Genomic DNA, 20,995 nt, shown 5'->3' with positions numbered 1-20,995 from the left:
ACCTAGAGGAGGAGCTAGGAGAAGGAAGAAAAGGAGGAGGAGTAAAAGGCAGAGGAGGAGGTAGAGGAAAGTGTCTTCACCGTAAGCACTGGTTTTAACTTAGCATTTTTTCTTCTTAAGATGTGATGCATTACGTAGTGTTCCCTGCTCTGTTAAAGAAGGAAGAAATACTCTGACAAACATCAATTCCACTGGGAAAAAGAAAATCTTCCTCAGAAATCTTAAGTATTATTTCCTAAGATTTCTAACATAGACGTTGCTCTTAATGGTGAGATTCTTTGAAACGTTTTGAAAAATAAGTACTGCAAAATTGGGTCAAATTCTTATTTAAAAATAAATTAAGAAGTCAATAGCACTTTATCTATTGATTTTGATTTTTACATGACTGTGCCCTTTAGCCACTTTTAAAATGGAAAATGTAATATGTAAAATATATACACTGCTTTTGACATAAAGATAAATTATCTAATTTCTGTAATCTATCTCAGCCTTGGACTTACACAGGAAAATTCCTGCGAGGCAGACACCAGGTCTTTGAGGCAACATGCAACATTTTGCAAGTCAGAACACAAATAACCTTCATATGAGAAACAATAATGGTCTCTGCCAATTCTTTAAATTGCATCTCCTTTCTACTCACCTAAGTTCACTGGCCTGGATTAAGCTTGAAGTGGCTCTTTCCTCAAGTTCTTACTTCTTTAGCACTTACTTCTTTAGTCAGCTAGTGACTACTTTGTTTCTTTCTTACAAGAAAAACAGACCCTAGTATCAATACACAGGTTTAATATGAACCCCTTATTTTTGGCATCTTGTAGAAGCCTCAAATGTATTTTGAATTGGAAAATAGACAGGCTCATTCAATATGTGACGGATTTTGAAAGGGATCACAGTTCCTTATTACAATATCAAAAAATAAATAAAAACAAAACACATACACACACCAAAAAAAAAAAAAAGTAGAGTAAAGAATAAAAAAGTGCTGAAAAGCAGTTAAAGGTTCAGTATGTAGAACAACTGATAACTAGTGAATGTGGTAGCTTTAAAATGCATATATAGGTGATGATATGTAAAAAGCGCATAAGCAAGATTCATTATACGCTGCACAACCGTCTGCAACAGCACTTATTTATTTATTTATTTGTTTTGTAGTACATTTAAGATTTGGCTTAACAATATGCCATACAGTACTTGACACTCCAATACCCCCTATTGCCTTGGAGTACATCTAAGCTTTTCATTTTTAATTTTTTGTTCCTTGTGCTCTTGACAGATTTTGTCAGACACTTCAACACAGTAGAAAGGTGGCAAGGACAGAGGGGGATAAAAGCAATTAACTCAGTGAAATAAAATAATCAACGTAACGTCAAACAGCTTGGGGGTTCTTATGTAGCTACAGCATTACCAGTATCTGAGGGAGGAACTTCTATCTGTTAGAAGCTATCTGTTGCTACACTACCTAAGTAGTGATTGTATTAAAGATGTCTCCCAGATGCTTCGTGCTCCACTGACACAAAGCAGCCATACGGAACAGCGTACAGCAACTGGGAGAGACACATGAAATGAGATCTTGCCGAATTTTTGTATGAATTCCCGATCTGATCACAGTGCTGGGTGTAGAACAATCACAGTCATTGTAATTACTTCTAAATCTGTATCATGCCATTTATTTCTGTTACTAACATGATTGTTTAATAATCCTTCTCATCACACTGTATATAGGTATTATCATTGAGCTTGCTTCTGTAGAACAATGCAAATCAACAGGAGTACCGATAGACCAAAACTTTTCACTACCTGATCTCCACGGTTTCTAAGACCATTAATATGGGAGCAGCTTAACAATGCTGTGGATGAGAAACAGACAACACTCCTGCAATTTAAATATGACATGTTTGTCTGGTGGATTTTGTAGTGACACTGGTAATGCTAAACTGGATTTGAAAACCTAACCTATGTATTTGCATGTTAATACTTCATTCTATTTAACTGTTCTCAATAGCAAAACAATTGCATTGTGTATATTTTAGATGAACTTTCTGCTTTGATTTCAGTTAAACTTATTTGCAAAACAAAACAAAATGACAGAAATCTAAATACAGAAAAATAAATACACATTTTAGAAGACCTTAAATAATCCTCAAAGAAAGTTTATTTTATACAAAGAAAATATTATATGAATACAACATCCCTGCAGAAAAAATGGCACCTGTCTAGAAATTGTCCTTGCTATAAACAATTTATGAATTGAAAAAATCAGTGCAATTAATTAATGCACAAATAATATGCATAAATATTGGCATCTTCTTGTACATTTCTGTGACTACAGAATGCTTGCATTGGTCTGAAAATGTATACATTTTTAGCAATTTATTACTTCAACTTGATCTGATACTGTGTAAGCTGTGTTCCTTGATTCTAAGGAACATATCATCCTGTATATTTCTTAAGGACAGTAAGGCATAGCCCTTACATATGGATGATACTAAGTTGACATTTTCTAGAACTAACAGGATGATTAGCAGAATTCCCAATTTCCTCTGAAGTTTACTAAAATTCAAATTTACTAAAATTACTTAATCTCTATTCTCCTGTACATCAAACACTATCCTATGGAAGGAAAATAGCTCAATGAAAAAGGCATATGTGCACAGGATAAACAGACTGATGGAGGGAAAGTGAAACAGAAATTATATCTACTCCATCAATGAGGAAAAATCATGGTATTACTGATTTACATGTGGTTGTTTATGTTTTTTTTTTTTTTTTCTCACAAAGAATAAACTTGCTTTAAATTCCATTTGCTATTGAAATAGTAAGTATCTCACAAGATTTTTTATATAAGAGGAGGATATTTTTCATTTTTGTATTTTGAAGTCTTCCACAAAAGCTTTAAAATGTCAGTTCAAATATCTGTGGACTTTGAAGGATTATATTTGCATATGAGGTCTTAAGGTACCTTATGAATTTTCCTATAATGATATGATATAGATAACATTACATTCTTAATGCAAGTAAATACTAATTTACCACACTTTTACCCTTTTTCCCACAGAAAAATCCCAAACATGAGCTTTGGGAATAATCCTGAAGTGGATAGAATTTGAAAGTGGCAACAAAAAGTCATAGAGTCATAGAATCACAGAATAGCTTGGGTTGGAAGTGACCTTAAAGACCATCCAGTTCCACCTTCCCTGCAAGGATGGGCAAGGATGCCACCCAAAAGACCAAATTGTCCAGGGCCCCATCTAACCTGGTCTTGGACACCTCCAGGGATCATAGAATGAATCATAGGTTTCATTAGAATCATAGTAATCATAGGCTCAGTTTGGAAGGAACCTTAAAGATCATTTAACTCCAATCCCTCTGCCATGGACAGTTTTGGAGCATCCACAGCTGCTCTGGGCAACCTGTTCCAGTGCCTCACCACCCTCTGAGTGAAGAATTTCTTCTAAATATCTAATCTAAATCTTCCCTCTTTCAGTTTAAAGCCATTACTCCTTGTTCTATCAATACATTCCCTGATATCTCTTGGAAAAGCAATACTGAGGATTTTCTAGCCAGATCCACCCACCACTACCCCATGCCACTTAATCTAAAGTATGTTTAGAAAATTATTAACTTTTTGATAAGAATACTTCAGTACTATAAATCAACGAATAAATATACTGATCCATATACTGTAAGGCATAAATATACTATTATCCTCTGTCAGTGACAGATATAATCTTTCTTCTGTATTATTCAATCCTTCTTTCCTAGAAAAGCACCAAATTTCTGGAAGGTAAAAATGTAAGATGTAAGTTAGGAGGACTCCAAAGCAGTCTATGAAAAGTAAATACCCAAAGACATAAACAATTCTTGAAAGTCTAAATAAAGAGAAAGGTAAGAAAGAGATGGTGGTATGGCTGGATTTTTAAAGACGACAATGTTACAAAACAGGTAAATACTTTATTTTGTTGCTTTTCTCCAGGAGATGGAAAAAGTCAAGTACAAAGTTTCTGAACATTAGTAGTAAGAAAATACCGGAACAAACTGATAAATTGAAAAGCCGTACTTCATTAGGCCTAGATATAGTTATCCATGAGTTCTGCAGGAGCCCTGGAGTCATCTAGCTGAACTGTAAGTTTTATGCAGTAGTTAACTGAAAATGAAAAAGGCTGCAGGGTAGCAAATCTGCTTATCCTATCCTAGCTATGACTCCAAAATCATGGGTAACAGTTGTCAAAAACAATTACTTTGAAAGGGCATGATATAGGAAAATATTAAAAACCAGTTATGAATTTGTGCCTAATTTGTACAGTGCTAGAGCAAAAAAAGAGGATCTTCTACTAAGGAAAGCTAAATTATATACCTCATTTTATATAACAAAAACATATAAAATTATATAAAAATTATAATTATAGGGGTTTTTATTTTTAAAAGCTATTGACGGTAAAATCAGGTACTCATGGGACAAGAGGAAAAGTTTTATCATGGATTAGGTCCTAGTTAATTGAAAAGAGACACAAAAGAGAAATTAAATCACCAGTTTCATTATCTCCAGTGTTTAGCACATTAGTTAATGTGTTGTTTATGATATATTTATTCATGCAAAGGGTCAAGCAGTCAGAGACTGAAATTTGCAGAGGACATAGAATTATATGAGCTGTAATGTCAAGAGAACCCAAGATGGTAGGTGAGTGGAGAAAACAAATGAAATTCAATGTTAAAGTATGAACTAATATATATTAGGAGCAATATTTTAAGCAACCTGCAAACAATGGATGATTGTAATGGCTGTAATTATCTATAGTGATTCAGCTGAAGAAAAAAAAAAGTTAGAATTTATGGCTGGTGGCACATAAAGCTTTGCAAAACCCTGTAGCATTAAAAAAACAAAAACAAACAAACAAATAAAAACACCAAAACAAAACACTCAAACAGCCCACCCCCCATATCTCTAAAGAAATAATGCAATATATATATTCATATAAATATATATGTATATAAAACTCATGATGCTCTTACATGTCATTCTTCCCCCTGAATGTGAAATTCAGTTCTGATTATCCATTCTTAAAAAAGATAGAGCATAAATAGAAGGCGATTAGAACTGAAGGTTGCATACTGAAATATTTTTCTTTAAGGAGACATGACACAGATTCTAAGTAAGAGGGCATACAATGAAACCATACAGAATGACAGATATCACACAGGCATAGCAGCATTTCCAAAAATCCTTATGTGATTTAAGCCTTTAAGTTCTGTTTTCAAAAGTCTTTAAGGAACATTTAAGCAAGATTCAAGACCACCAATTCTCTTTGGTGTTCTGGCAAAATATATGCAAGAAATTGGGTGTTCTTTCCTAGAAAGAACAGAGAGGCTCAATGACATTGAAAGGCAACAAAACAAAAACACAGAGACATTTTAATAAATATACCTGCATTTACATACATGCGTGCGTCTGAAGAAAATGTGTAATCAACCTATGTAATTCAATGCTGTAAAATGTCATGGTAGAAGAGCAGGAATTTGTATAAAAGAACAGGATAAAAATAGTAAGATGCAGCTATGGAAAATGATATTTGCCACAGTTACCTTAACAAAGGAAAAACATTGCGTGTCAACCTTGTAATCTATTTAGTGGTGAGCTTGCACAAGCAAGCTGAATCCTCTGGCAAGTAACACTGGCAGAAACTCAGCAGACAACAAAATCATGTACGTTCAGGGAAGGGGCAGAGGGAGCTTCTTTTCTCTTGAGCAAAACAGCTTGTTTTTCCTCAGAGGTCACTACCAGCAATTCTTTCTGCCAGCTGACACACTGTTTTACATGGAATAAATTGGTCTGGAAATGCGTTATCATGAGTCCATCACTACATAACATTAACCTTAAACATGGAGAGGATTTCTTTTTATGGTAGCAAGAACTCAAACTACTAAGACTCATGGAAAATACAATTGGAAAAATTATGTTTAAGGCTCAGAAATTGACTGATTATGTTGGATTAGAAAACAACATATAAAAATTCAAAGCATTACAGGTTGGCCACAGTGGTTTGATGTCAGAGCTTATTTAGCTCAGTCAAGAAGAGTGTCTGGGTAGAACCCCCTTTTCCACTGGTTATCTCTGACTGATTAGGACAGGTTCAGTTGGGTTGTGTGAAGAACAGAAACCTAGAAAATACAGGGCAAAGATATACTGATGGGAAGAAGAAAGAAATGCAAGTGAGGCTACACAAACCATGACTGTACATGTGGCTATTGGGCATCCTTAGCTGTATCCACAGTATAAGTAATCTCCTTTACAGGGAACTTACCACAAAACTATCCAGTTGTGACATTTCTTGCTATTGGGAAATGAGAGTGAAAAAAAATCTTACGATCCGATCTAATACTGTAATTTTTACTTTCACATTATTAAAAGGGAAATTATAATCCTATAATATGACTTCTTACTCTAAAATTCCAAAATGTAATAAAGTACTTCTCAATTTAAAACTTTAACATATCTATAAAATAATTTAGTATCTATTCTAATTTAATATTAGAATATTTAGTATCTATTCTAATTTAGTATTAAAATATATGGACATAACTTTGACCAGTTTTATATGTATGAAAGTTTAGAATCTTCTAAAATCCTTAACAATTAGCTAAGGGGGTATCAGAAGGTGAAAGGGAAGCATGACGTGAAAGTATTAGTACTGTATGTATCAGTACATGGAAAGTGTGTAACATGCAAATTTGGTGCTTAATAATGGGAATTAGCATGTTATCCCAGAAATCTGACTTGCAATGAGTTATGTTAAAGCAATTACAATTGTATACTTAAAACTCACATTGATCAGCATATTCAAGGACAGAAAGAACATGGTAGATGACAAGCCCTTGTGTTTGCCTCATATGTCAATTTAAATATTTTATTTGGTTAAAGCATAATATGCACCTGGATAAAAGATAGATACATTTTATTTGAGTACCTGAGAGATGCAGAATAAATCATCCTTTTTGGTAGTTTGCTCTAGCAGTTATCTCACCTTGAAAAATATGTATTGTGTTTACACTTTAAAGAGTTCTGGTGGCACTGTTCAGAAAGAAAGACTATGAAATCTTTCTCTGTTAGATTGAAAAAATCACTAGTATCTGATATTTTGCTCTCTTATCAGCTACCTGATCTCTTTACTTATTCTGTAGTAGACTCAATTAGCACTTAGGACTCTTTTCTGTAAGTTTTCTGGGTTTTCATCTTCATTTTGTTGTATAAGAAGTTGATATAGCATTCTTCTGTCAGCTTTATGTGTACTATACATTTGAACAATTTAATCCATCTTTTCCACTAACCACTACTTATTTCCACATATACCAAATAAAAAGAAAAATCCTGTAAATTCAATATGGTAGTGTGTGTGCAGGGGTGGTGGTACTGACCTACCTAATTATTTTATGACATTTAATTATTGTAAGAATAATTATTCTCTCATTATTTCCCAATTTTGAAATTGTGGTTTAAGTACCTAATTACTAAGCACACAACTATCCCGCCAGAAGTACAAAAGCACTTATTTTATCAGCCAAACTTCTAACATTCTCAAAGAAAGAATTCACATTTGTTTGACAAGACTTTATCTCCCAAAATACTTCTGCCTTGAATTCTAGCAGTAATTCAAAGCTTTTGAACCATTATGTACTGAATCCTACCTCAACTTCGATTACACCATAAGTCACGTTTCATGGATTTTTCTTTATTTTTATTTTTTTATATATCTATTTTTTTAGCTTAAATATTACACTCACTACTTCCAGGAGTTTCTAAAGTATTCCAAGAGGCCTTTAAAATCGAGACAGTACGTATCTACTTTTTAATTCAGTTCATCTGAATCAGCTCTTTTACAAAATATTCAGCATAAAAACACTACTCAATGCTTTCCTTGGAAACTAATTGCTTGGAAAACACTTCACCATCACTATGGAATATGACTACACTCTCCTATTCCTTTCTAGAAACAGAACAGAAAAAGTTATGGAGCACTTTTTCTTTGTCATTATTAGCAATTTGATTTTCTTGAACTTTGTGTGGTTCCGATTTTATATATGAGACACTCCTTTTTTCCTAATGCAATATAATATATAATTTGTTGTCCGTAGCTGAACCTTGACCTCAATTCCATTATACTTCCCAGCTTCTAGTTCATATCAAATTATATTTGCTTCCCACTTTTTACATTTTGATATTATGCAGATTTTTTCTAACTGGCGTCTTCGTACTGTCACCAATACAACCTGGGTTTTTAGAAGTTGCTTCTCTCAGCTGTTTCTCTCATTATCTGACTACCTGGCTAGTTACTAAGCTGCTACTTCTTGAATTTGCCTTTCAGTCACAACCTTGTATCTTCTTATCCTTTTACTTCCAACAAATGCAATTTACAACATTCTTAACTTCAAGAAATTAGCCTCTTTGAGTTATGGGTTCTCCACAATATTGCTAAGGACTTTTCTCTGTTTACCAACACTGAGCAAAATCAACTTACAGCCACTGGTCCCTAGGCAACTGTAAACTTCCATTGAAATGATTAATTTATCCTTATCTATCCCAATAAAGTCCAAAGTAGAATAAGTGCATGTATATCTAGCTATACATCTCTTAAACTAGATTCCCAAATAGCAATTTGCTTTTTCTTCAGATGGAAAGAAAGCAATTTTCAAGAAAAGAAAAACTATTTTATTTTAGATTTAGAAGAGTAAAAATTCCAATTGTCTTTTTCCCCCATAGCTACATATGTATTGTCTGAATATCAAATTTCAGGTAAAAAAATAAAACTAAGCATGTGCATAAATGTTTGCAAACTAGGAACTCCATGAACAGAAAATGTAATAGGAACTGAAAAATAAAGTGTTTTTAAATATCAACATTATGAAACGTTCAGAATGTAGTTGCAAACTAATTTTTTAAAAGTTCTCTTCATACATGAGTATATACAGAATTCTGCAAGCAGTTCATTTTAGCAGCAATTTGACTTCAGGACCACACACACTGCCACAATAGAGACCACAAGTCTGCAAAACGTATCAGTTTCAGACCAAGAGTGCTGTATGTAAACAAGTGCAACAAGTGGTTTAATTCCTCAATACAAAGCCAATAGGTACAATAATTTCAGAAGACAAAACATAAGCAATTAATATGAAAATTATAACATCTATTTGAAAAGCAGATGAAAGACAAACATTTTCTTTTCTACCAATAAGTGTCAAATATCTATTATATCAAAATTCCAGTTGTGAAATGTATTACTTCAGACAAGTAATTTTAACAGTTAAGCTCTCTTTCAGTTAACTTGTTCAGATATCTATTCCAGACATCTCTATTGTATATATGAGCTTTGATCTTTAAATGCTGCTTGTTAACATCAGTTCTTACTATTATAGCTTTCCTTGCAACTCCTTGATTTCGTAAGTAAATAATCCTGTGAAACCTTGAAGCTAACTTTTTTTAATTTTTTTTTCTCCTCCCCCCCCTTCAAGTTTGTATCGAGTATTATAAAATACTCGATAGGACCATTACAATTAAATAGTATCATTTATTCCAGTATGAGCTGTAGAAAAGGTTCCAAAACCATGTAAGAGCAGCCAAACCGGACGAAGAGTGGTTTGCTACAAAAGAAGAAGTCTGATTGTAGGCAAGATTGTATAGTGGTGAAAACTTCTCCCAACATCTGGTCCTAAATGGCTCAAAGAGACCTCTAGTCAGAGGTGTTGCCTATGTTATTATTTCCCTTCACTGTATTCTTCTTCCTGAGGATACTAAACTGCAGGTAACTGCCAACATTCACCATGTCCTATCACATTGAATTGTCTGGACTAACCTGAAAATCACAGGAAATGTCTTCCACTTTCAGCTATTTCCCTATTCCAGGAAATCAGAAATGTTATCATCATCTTCTCTATCTATCTAGCTTTCTATCAAGTAATCTTTCCAGGTTCAAGACAGTTTTTGTGTTTTGCCTAACAGGCTGTACACCTTTATGTCATAGTTATGTGGTCACCAGGAAGTACCTGAGGACTGAATAAAAAGTACCACCGAGGAGAAGATAATGTTATTCTGAACATTTACAGTACCAAATACTTTCAAAAGACCTCGTGTGGTGGAAATAGCTTACCTGACCAGTCACAGTATAAATATCTGCCCTTCATGCATGACAGCCCAATCGGAGGCAAGTCATGATAGAAATCACTTAATACACTTGATTCCCTCTAAAATGTGTCTCTGAGAAGAAAAAAGAAGAAAAAAAGGGGGGGGGGGGGGGGGGGAGAAAGAGAGAAGAAGAAAAAACAAGATATACCATTACAGACAGGATTATAAACATTGATTCACTCCACATGAGAAAAAGCACACTGCTCAGAGTCAGCAAAACATCTCTAATCCAGCTCACATCAGTTTCAGCTGCTGCAGTTCAGACATGCTTTGCAGCAGCAGACCACCCGTCAAAAAGCTGATACACACACACACCACCTTGGATGCTTTTTGGTTCAGCTCTACAACTCTGACTCTGGTAGGGCTATTCTCTGGACAAATGCCACGGAACGATGGCAATTACAACATGCCGCAGAAGTGAATGAGTATTCAAGCACCCTCAAACATAGAAGAATGTGTGCTATTCAGCTCCCTTTTTCACAGATACAAAACCATACCAATGCACCTAACACATGCGAAGAAGCCCATCCTGACTGCTAAAGGACTCCGATGACATGGGACCATATGTTAATGTTTTAGTAACGATAGCAGCCTATGTGACATCCCTGCCTATATTGCACAAGATGCAGATCTTCGTAGTTACCAGAATAGAGATGGACTACGAACAACGCCCACCACCAGAGGCAGCTGCTCCTTCTCTTTCATCTGGATGCCATCAACCCACTGATGTCTGTATGTCTCCTTAATTGAAAAAAATCATCTTCTCCTAACAAAATGGGAAAAATAAGCTGGGGTCAGGCCCAGGACTTATTATTCAAGTGTATTTGAATAAATACATCAATTTAAAAGGCTTAATGTACAGGGAAGCAAATCATCTTCCTCCCATACAGCAATGTGAGAGTATCCACATTTATTAAAAGTTTCCCCAGTTTCCATTTCCAGTCTTTACGATGCCTTTCCTCTCTACCAGATCTGCTTGTTGACATGCTGTTCTTTCAAAATACAAATCATTAGCACACTTTTCCTAATCAGCTATAGACATTCATCTTTGCTTACAGAAACTGGAGAACAGGCCAAAGACTGAATTCTCTAGTAGCTGTTGGATGGGCTAAGGTCAACACAATGCTTTGCTCACTGGGTCTGAACAAGGGATATTTTCTACCTTTTCTTTCCTTTGAACTGCTCACAGTAGTACAATTTTCCAAATCCTGGCTAGCTGAAAAAACTATTCACCAAATCTTTGCAAAACTGCAATAAATAGACAAGATTACATAATATGTGTTATTCACTTTAACAGACAGATGTATAGAACTCCTGATTCTTTACAAAATATGCCAACATACAATTCTGGACACAATTTTAAAACTCAAAATGTCCAATGTATATTCTTGCTGGTTTACCAGAGCTTTGCCTGACATATTTATAAATTGTGATCAAAAGCATTTCAGCTACCTGAAAAGAAATTGAAAAACGGAGTGTAAACCTGCGTGTTCAGCTGTGGAAGAAAAATCCATCTTTTTTTTTTTTTTTTTTTGGTAAAAAGCCTCCTCCTGCACAGATAAAATGTCTGGGGATAGTGAACATCATTTGTTTTGGAGAAACTTCTTACTGATGAGCTGTGTCTCTTGCTACTTAAACAGAACTTGCTTAGATTTGACTGATTTGAATCAGCATTTGAAAATATTAATGCATACGTTCCATTTTCTGCTGAGATTAGTAGATGCATTTGTGAAGTATAACATATTGCACAGGATGTGCATCAGCAGTTACATGTAATATTACCAGCTCTTTAAAACCCTTAGAAGTAGGCTTTTAAGAGTCCAGACAGAAAACAGGGAGTTAAAAGACAGTAGTAGAAAGCTAGTATTAAAATTGGAGGGCGGCAGTGGGGGCTGCATTTTTGTATTTATTTATTTAGCAATCTCAATTTAAAACACTTTAAGAAACCAAAATGCCAACCATAAGATCACAGGGATTTAAATGATGAAAGAGGCCAAATGAAAGCCAGTAAACAACACAAGATGAAGTTTAAAAAACATTACGGCTTTGCCTTTTCTTTCTTTTTCCTTTTACTTTCTGTTTTTATGCCATTTTTTTCCCCTGGTTTTCATTATCGTTGCTATTTATTCTTAGCCTTCTTGTATATTTCTCAGCTCAGAACACTGACTGATATTCTGCTTGCATAATTCAGGTGAACAGCCAATATATTAAGTAGCCAACAAATTCATTATTAGCTTGACTTAGTCAAATCAAAGTCCTGTTGAGGTTGTTCCTCTTGCCAAGGAATTTGTTTGGATGGAAGCAGATATGTTATGTCAGTATGTGATATCGGTCTTCTTGTGGACTTTTTTGCTTTTACATAGCGCTTAGTATCCACATAATAATAAAGAGTCTCAGATCAATCGTAAATAAATTGCTTAAGATATTTGAAACAGTTGAAATTTCAAATAGTGAAGTACAACAGAAGTGTCAAACTAAATTTAACTGAAATCACTTGGGGTCTTTTTACCGATTTTGACAGGTGTTGCAATAGGCCATCATTAGTGAAGCACTATCTGAAGTACTGAAGTAATACCTTCAGTAATCTCCCATACTTTGAAAATACAAGAGTGTATTCCAATGAGGGACATGTTGTGCTCTTCTGAACCCCAACTTTACAGATTAAAATAACAGTCAGGCAGCCAACTTTTTACGTATTGTTTACTAAACAGCACATGAGGTTGGTGGCTTTCTTTCAGGCATCGACCACGTCTGGCACTTGGAGCTTGCTGACCTTGAAGCTTACTGGTTAGAGATGAAACCTCACCTATTCAAAGACAGCTGTTTAAAACTTTCAAATAGAGATATATTTTTTAAAGTGTATTTCACTTTTTAATTTTCTACTGTTCTTCTTCCATTGAGAAAGCACTGTCTGAACCCAAAGGGATTTCCACGTCTAGCTTTCATGCTTTTTGTTGCTACATGGCAGTGGCCGCTAGATTGGCAAATAGAATAATTGCCTTTGAGAGATTTCTTTAAGGATGTTAAGAGCATGAACCTCATTCTTTTTAAGTAGCTTCTTAAATAAATGCTTCAAAACAAAGTCAACTATTGATCCAATTCCTTGAATAAAAAGTTCTCCCCATTTGACAATAGGATTTACTACTGAAGAAAAAATGTACATTAATCTTTCTAGTTTATTGTCTTCGGTTGACAAAGGTAGAATTACAGAGTTGCTGCACAAAGAAAGATTTGTACCCTCTGTTTGAAATGGCAAATCTACATAAATTCATTGACTGACTTAGGATAAAAGCAATCTTTACATCTCTACGTCTTGTCACCTGAAGAGAAATAGGAATATAATTTATGCTTTATTGCATAGCAATATTGTTGAATAACTGTTTATTCTCTGAGCACACTAGTGATTTCCTTGCTTCTCGCTGGAAGTGAAAAAGAATAACCACAATGTTTATTTACTGCCAGGGGAGAAGGACGGGAATTCTGTCCAGGAAAACCAAACAAAACAGAAAAACCCACCCACATCACAATATCTGCAAGAGTTTGCACCAACTTCCAGGCTTTCACATTTCTGCCCCTGGGACATCTAATTCAAACCTTAATTTCCAAAGGGGGAGGGATGGGAGAGAAGATGAGGGTGTCAATATTCCGTCTGTCACGTGTGTGTACAGCGGGATAAAAACAGCCACTGTGGGACAGAAACGTTTTTTTTTTTTTTTCCTCCTCCACTGACAGCTGCAATGAGAAGCTGAGCTAGGACGGATGCTGCAGGAGCAGCGAAGGGGATCCTTCATGCGGTCTCACCGCCGCAGCTCCTAACTTACGGTCCCCTTCCCTTAGGGTACCGGCGGCTGGCGCCCGGCCCTGGGGGGCGGGCAGGTGAGGCGAGACCTGCCGGGCTGCTCGGGGACCGGGGGGGAAGAGGGGAGAAAGGGGGGTAGCGGAATTTTAAAAAAAAAAAAAAAAAAAAAAAAAGAGAGAGAATCAATACAAAGGCTCAGCAGCCAGTACGAGGCGAAATCACGCCTGCTCCGCCGCTGGTCACACACACACACACAAGCCCTGGCAAAAGGCGAAAGCGCTGCACAGGCACCAAGTGCACTGCGGCTGCCGGGCTCTCCTTGCACACCAGCCCGGCGGCGCACGTCCGCGCACCCTCCCTTGCACGCACCCGCGGAAGGGCATAACCTCCCCCAGAATAAATAAATAAATAAATAAATAGATAACCCCCACCGCCCCCGGGGCCACCCCGCGGGCAGGGCGAGGCCCGGGGGGCTCCTCCCGGCCTCCCCGAGCCCCGCTGCCGCCCGCCTCCCTCCTCGCCGGCGCCCGCCTCCCCGCGGCGTGCCCGCCTCCCTCCCTCCGTCCCCCGGCCGGCAGCCGGGCAGCGGGCGGGCGCTGCCGGCCCCACAGCACCGCGGCCGGGCTGCGCGGAGCGGAGAGGAGAGGAGAAGAGAGGAGAGGAGAGGAGCGGGGCTGGCTGGGCGGGGAGGGAGGGAGGGAGGGAGGGGAGTGGATGCGCGTGTGTGTGTGTGTGTGGAAAGAGAAAGGGGGGGGCGACGGGGGGGAAATCAAATAAATAAATAAGCTCCGCACCAATAAGAGAGGCAGCGGCTGCCGAGCAGGCTGGGCTCGGCTGGGAGAGGTCCTCGCTCGGCTGCGTGTTTGTTTGTGTTGTGACCGGAGCCGCGAAGTTCAGAGCCCAAACGTGTTGCTCCGCTCCGCTTCCACCTGCTCGGCCGGCGGGGGGGTGCCGGCTCCGGCCGCCCTGCGGGGCCGAAGGACGGGAGAGGAGCGCGGGGCCGCGCCCGCCGCCCGCCCGCCTTCCCCTCAGCCACCGCCGGGGAGGCGACGGACAGGTGAGTGAGGGAGGGAGAGATGGAGAGTGGGAGGGAGCGAGGGGGCGACCGGCCGGCTGCCTCCCCGCAGCCCCCGCGCACTCGCTGCCTGCGGGAGCCAAACTTTGTCCCCCCCCTCCCCAGGCGGGAGGGCGAGCGCCGGGGCTGCGCCGCTTTTGCGCGGGGACGGAGCGGGCGCAGGGGGCGTCCCGCGCAACAGGCGGCGTCCTGCGGGGGCACGGGGGCGGCTGTCCCCCCGCAGCCCCCGGGCCCAGCCCGCTGTCGGCGCTCCGCAGCCGCGCAAGGTGCGCGGGCGGCGCTGCGGGGGCGCTGCGCGGGGTGCGGGCGCCCGGCAGGTGGAGCCGTGCGGGGTCCGGCTCCGCGCACGGCGGGGGTGGCAATTAGCCGCGGCCACACGTGTGCGGGGTGGCGTGTGGGGTTTTTTGGGGGGTTTTCTCCCCTTCTTCCACGCGTGTCTGGCTTTGCAGCGTGCATAGAGGCGAAAGGCGGGGTGCGAGGGGTAGTCCGTCTTAATTAGTGCGGAATGTATAAAAGCGTAATTGCGAAAATTATTCAATAGCGGCTAACAATTAAAAGATTATCCCGGTACTCTGCAGCTAGCAAGGAGCAGACTGTACTAATTGGATAGTTAATGACATTTAAATAGGCAGGCTTTCTTAAAATAGTAAGCTCCACTCTTGCAGGGAAGTGAATAGGGTGTTAGAATATTTAATAACTGTATTGCGGTGACGGTAACACTTGGAGAAGGACCGCGGTAATTAAGTTGTTAGCTTGGCCGCTGGCACTGGGACGTACCTTGCATCGGCTGAGAGCAGGCTGAATGTACCTCGCTTCTCCTCCGACAGGGAAGCACAGCTGCGCACCTCGGGGTTTGTGAGGCCGGGTCGAAAGGCAGGCAAATTTGGGGGTTTTGTCCGGTGAAATCCTCTGCCGTCTGTTAGTGGCATCCTTAGACCGGGCTGATAATTGCGCTCGAGGTGCATGGCACTTGCTGCTTACTGCCTGAGTTTTATGTCACTTTCCGGCACTTATGCTGATTAGAAATAGGCACTGCTCACTGTTGAAGACTGGATCGGAGATGCTGCAGCAACGCTCCTCTTGTCGTCCTTTACAAACTAAGCAGTGAACGTAGTCTTTTTTTTATAGTAACAGCATACCAGCTTATACACTGCTCAGTAACAGTGATGAATTAATCCATTTCTGCATGGTTAAACTTTATTTTCTGAACTCCTTGTTCTCCAAATCTCTCATATCTCTTGCCTAGCTTGAAATTGTTCTGTGAGAAGCTTAGACGATAGCTGCATAAACCTGTTGCATTTGGTTTGAAAAGTTTTCTTGGTATTATGTATAATAAAGTTGGCATAACAAGCAGCAGCACAGCGTTATGTTATGGCTGCCGTATTTTTTTTTCCACAGAGGAATGGTTCCCACTGTCTGCATCAAAGATGTATTGAAGGAAAATGCCAGAAATTAAATTAAATAAGAGATTGAATTTAACAAATTGAATAGGATATTCTATTTTTGGAACTTGTGTAGAGATTAACACATTAGTAAAATTGTTATGTCCATATGGGCTCTTATATTTCTGTGCTTTATTCCCTTAGTCTTTGGTTTTGTCTTTGTAATGTAATTTTGTTTTCTTTTGAGATAAAAAAAAAAATAAATAAATAAAAATATGCAGAAATAAACAAACGCCAAAACACCAGTCTAAATACTGAAAGTGCTTGGAGAGTGTGTCTCCCAAGTCGGTTAAAATGCTGACCTTCACAAAAGTTATGTTCACAATTGTAAAATTAGTCTGTTTCATCTTGTGTCAGGTACTGCAGTTCTCACTTGGGAGTCTCTCTGCGTTGTATCCCAACCTTGCTCTTTTCACTACTGCAGATACATTTCTCAAACACTTGATTCTTGCATGCCAAGCTATCCAAATATTTCTTCTGAACCTGAATTCCATTCTATGCGTTCCCAAATGAGGGGTTCTAAAAAATCAGAATAATGGAGCTTTTGGTTTCTTTCCCCTCAGTTCCTGTAAAAATGTTAGCTTGAATGAGATGGAGTTTAATGTTAAGGTTGGATTTCCTCCAAAACAAAAGTATGACTTTCCATACAGCTGATAAATATATAGCTGAACATGTTATCAAAGATTTACAAAACACTGATGTCTTGACATCTGGATTTGTGGAGTGTCTCTGGTACAGCATGGAGTGTGAGAAAATGCTAAGGTTTTTTTTTTTTTGGGAAAAAAAACAGCAGCAGACAGAATATCAAAAAATGCTTTCCATAACATACTGTATTGTATAAAGCTGCTTTGGAAAGTTGTGTGCATATTTTCCATATATTTTATGATAACGCTTCCAGCACAAGCTTTACAAGAAAATGAACGTCTTGGAAAATCCTCCTAATGGAACACAGATACCTATCTTCTACAACATCTGCATATTTTTCCCAACTCTTATTTGTAAACCTATGCAAGAAGATTCCCCAACATTATTAAGCATATTCTTCCGCATTGCTTCCAGACTGGGCCAGCTGAAGACTTTCTTGCACCTTAACATCTGCAGTAGTAATGTTAACTCAGTGTCCTTACTAGGTTGACAGTACCCTTCTGCTCTTCTGAATCTTCCGTTAACACAGATCTTTATACATACTAGAGTTTTACACGTAGTACATCTAGAAACGTTGTGTTTACTAAAATCACAGCTCAACGTGAACAAAAAAAACCCTTTAACATTGGAAAATGCAGTTTTTAATACCGAGGGAGGGAAATTGAAGACATTCTTAAATCCTGTGTGATTACCATACTCGTATTGCTTGTTAGATGAAGGAATGTCAACTTCTAGGTGCTTGCCTCTGTCATAATGGTAAAATACTCTACGGTTGCCTTTGAAGCTACAGGATGCATTACAAATCATGCTGGGTAAAACAAATATTTAGGAAGCAGAGATGCAGAATATTTCTTTAATGCATTGAAGTGAACAGGCTATGGAATTTAGTATCTGAAAACCTTTCTAATGCAGCTAATAAAGTAATAATTGCTACTGATAGGTATTGGAATTGGACTTGAGGAAACTAATACAGCTTTTAAAAAAATCCCAACGTGCTGGTTTCATAGATGCTGAGATTTCTTTTTATACATTATAATAGCATGTTACCGTATTAACGATAACAATTGAAGTTATAGATTAGTAAATTCCATGGACTTAGCAGAGTCACGGTTTGCAAATTATCAGAATGACTAAAGCATTAAATTACACTTGTATTTGTGCAGTAAAGTTAATTTCATACGAGATGACTTGCAGCTCTGTTATGTTACAAATACATTTGTGCTTCTGAAATTGCATTCTTTCATTCAGGTCTGTAAAGAAACTAAGTTTCACAGGTGGACCTGTTACTTCTGGACTTACTGATTTAGCAGTTTAATGATGGATTCTCTAGGACTAGCTATTTTGATGACTAACAGTTTGTCGCACAGAGAAGACTGACCTTAGTTTAGCACACCCACATGCACTGATATATATATATAAATTTGTGCCTATATAGATTGCATGAACATGAGTATTTTTGTGAAGTAAGTCTTAGCAAGTGAAATAATCTATCTGCTTTGTAAATTGCTTTAGAGACTTAATTCATATAGTATATGGTATCCCCCAAATACTCTATACTATAAGAAAGAATCTGCAAAGATTTCTTTTGAGCATAAGAAGTATTTTAACTGTAGCAAGCAGAAAGATCAGCATGGAGTATTTGCAAATACTTTTCCTCTAGAAATATGAATGAGTCAAACATGATGTCAGTTTTATTAATTCAAATTGCATCTCTAATCTTAAACTATCGCAGTGTAGTACCTAAAGGCAGGCTGCCTGTGAGCACTGCTGAAATCTAGAACTCTTGAGAATGTCTTTGCTAATAGCTGCTAAATGTTCCAGTGTTTATTAAGAGGTAATGTAAGTGGAATCGAATGTTATGACAGCGTAATGGTCTCCTGTTGAATATAAGTTCCATGGCTTAGCAGACACACTTTCGGAAAACAAGCATATTTCAGCATTGTCAGTTCAATAGGAACTGTTTCTGCAAAAAAAATTTAAATAAGCCCCCACAGAGAAATCTTGTCATTGTGCTTCTGTTGTAGTACTCTAATGAGAGCAGCATTGCTTTGCCTTCATTTGTTGAGAGAGGGGCTAGTTTCCAGAAATCGGTAGGGTCACACACATGGTGGCACCTGCTCCAGACCTTGTCTGTACAGATACAGGGCACTTCTGCTAGCTCAAGTTTTTACTTCCTCCAGGGGGAAGAGAATGCATGAGAGGCAGCTGTATGCCACAACGTGCTGTCGTGGCCACCTGGTAGTGCAGAACCAGAGGGCAGGTCTGCTGCCGTTGTGCTGTGTGTGATCTTGACCCATGCAGAATATTTGGAACAGGAGTGTTTTGAACATAAAAAGGGAAGTGTTCGAGTTGGTCTTCCCTTCTGATAGACAAATATGCATTGACAGTTCTTCTGTTTATTCAGGAACCATTTTGCCTTTAAAATAGTGTTAAAAATCCTGTTGATTTAATCTCTTTAGAAGTATGTGACAAATCATTCTGGCTGAAGTACTGTTCCCACATTGATCTCTACCTTTTTATTTTAAACCTCTTTTCCCTTGGGACAGGGTAACATTGAGATGTAGCCATAATGATGTTCAAAAGAGCATCAGCCATTTTCAAGGGCAGGGAGCAGGGCAAAGGCAGGGGAAGGCAAGCAGCCAGCAAGGACTGAGCTCAGATTTATCTACTTCCTGAGCAAGTGGGGTGAGGAAGAAAGAAGGATGAAGCATGTGATAATTGACAGTGGGCAGTGGCCCCAAGGTCACAGCAAGAGTGAAGATTGTTGAAGTTGGGTCTGAACCACCTCCATCTCAGCCCTGGGAGACGTTATCTTGGCAGCTAATTCCGCTTTATGGCAGACTGACCATTATATGTAAGATTTCAGATGAAAGCATTTGAACTGTTAACAACATTATCTGAAATTGCACAGATTTATGCGGTGGCAACCATCTAACATTATGACTGGTAAAACCCATTTTAGGCCCTGCTCTTGCAGACACTACATACATGTTTAATCTGGTGATGAGTTCTGCTCGTATTTTTAGGACTACGACTTGATATAACAAGAGATAGGAAGTGTAATCTTTCATTGGAAGTAAAGTCTGCTTAATACTTTTCTTTTTGGAAGCTAACAACTTTAACTTTCATTTTGGAGGATCTGTTACTGGCAGTGAGTACCTTTGCAACTGTATATTATACGGTTTCAGTGGTGTGCTAACCCCTGCAAATCATTGGGGTAGAACTTGTTCTTGGACAAGAGAGATTACAAAACCTAATTGTATGTTCCTTGAATGTGGTCCTTTATTTCAGTATAACATACAAGTTTTGTGAAGGTAATTTTTAAAGTATCTGGAACTATTTGCTGCAGCAAAGGGGGTGAAATACAGGGATAAGAATCAAAATGGATGAGCTGGTAGTCTAAGGGGAAATCAAGCTTTTGAGAAAAAGATATGCTAGTTGATACAGATTCATCCTTTATTTTCTATTTCAGCAGATCTGCTGCTAATTTAGGGTGTGGGCTGAGGACAGCCAGTGAATTAGGTACAGTGGGTAAGAAAGTACTGTCCATTCACTTAAAAACTGCTGTTAATTTAATTGGATTTTTAGCTGCCTTTTAGATTAAACTGCGTTTGTATTCGTAGTCTATTGCAGTAGGAAGTAAAATGTGCTCATTTGCAACTCCAAGACTAAACTAATTAATTTTAGTTCACATTGAAAGAGATTTATTGTGGCTTATGTGTCCCTGGGAAAAGGAATAGTAGATTGTTATAAAATGCTCTAGAATGAGGATTATTATTATTATTTTTTTTTTTTTAGAAAAAGGTTGGATAGTTAGGGCTTACTTCAGCAATAGCTAGGATTAGCAGCAGTGAGACACAAGTGGG

General features: G+C 38.4%; 1 protein-coding gene across 25 annotated transcripts in view; it reads left to right on the top strand.

Annotated features, from left to right (window-relative positions):
- Nucleotides 1–14,733: 14,733 nt before the first annotated feature.
- Nucleotides 14,734–20,995, top strand: part of TENM3 (teneurin transmembrane protein 3) — a 1,327,252-nt gene continuing 1,320,990 nt past the window's right edge. For 14 of the 25 annotated variants that reach the window (XM_072037263.1, XM_072037264.1, XM_072037262.1 and 11 more), the window contains exon 1: nt 14,734–15,024. The gene's annotated coding sequence lies outside the window, so the exon portion shown is untranslated. The remainder of the gene's footprint in view (nt 15,025–20,995) is intronic. The other 11 variants (XM_038177894.2, XM_072037272.1, XM_038177892.2 and 8 more) reach the window with 2 other exon arrangements.

This window comes from Anas platyrhynchos, chromosome 4 (assembly GCF_047663525.1).
Source record: "Anas platyrhynchos isolate ZD024472 breed Pekin duck chromosome 4, IASCAAS_PekinDuck_T2T, whole genome shotgun sequence".
In the NCBI taxonomy this organism is placed as follows: Eukaryota; Metazoa; Chordata; class Aves; order Anseriformes; family Anatidae; genus Anas; species Anas platyrhynchos.
The sequence above is the reverse complement of the archived record's forward strand: the minus strand, read 5'-3'. Positions and strand labels throughout refer to the sequence as shown.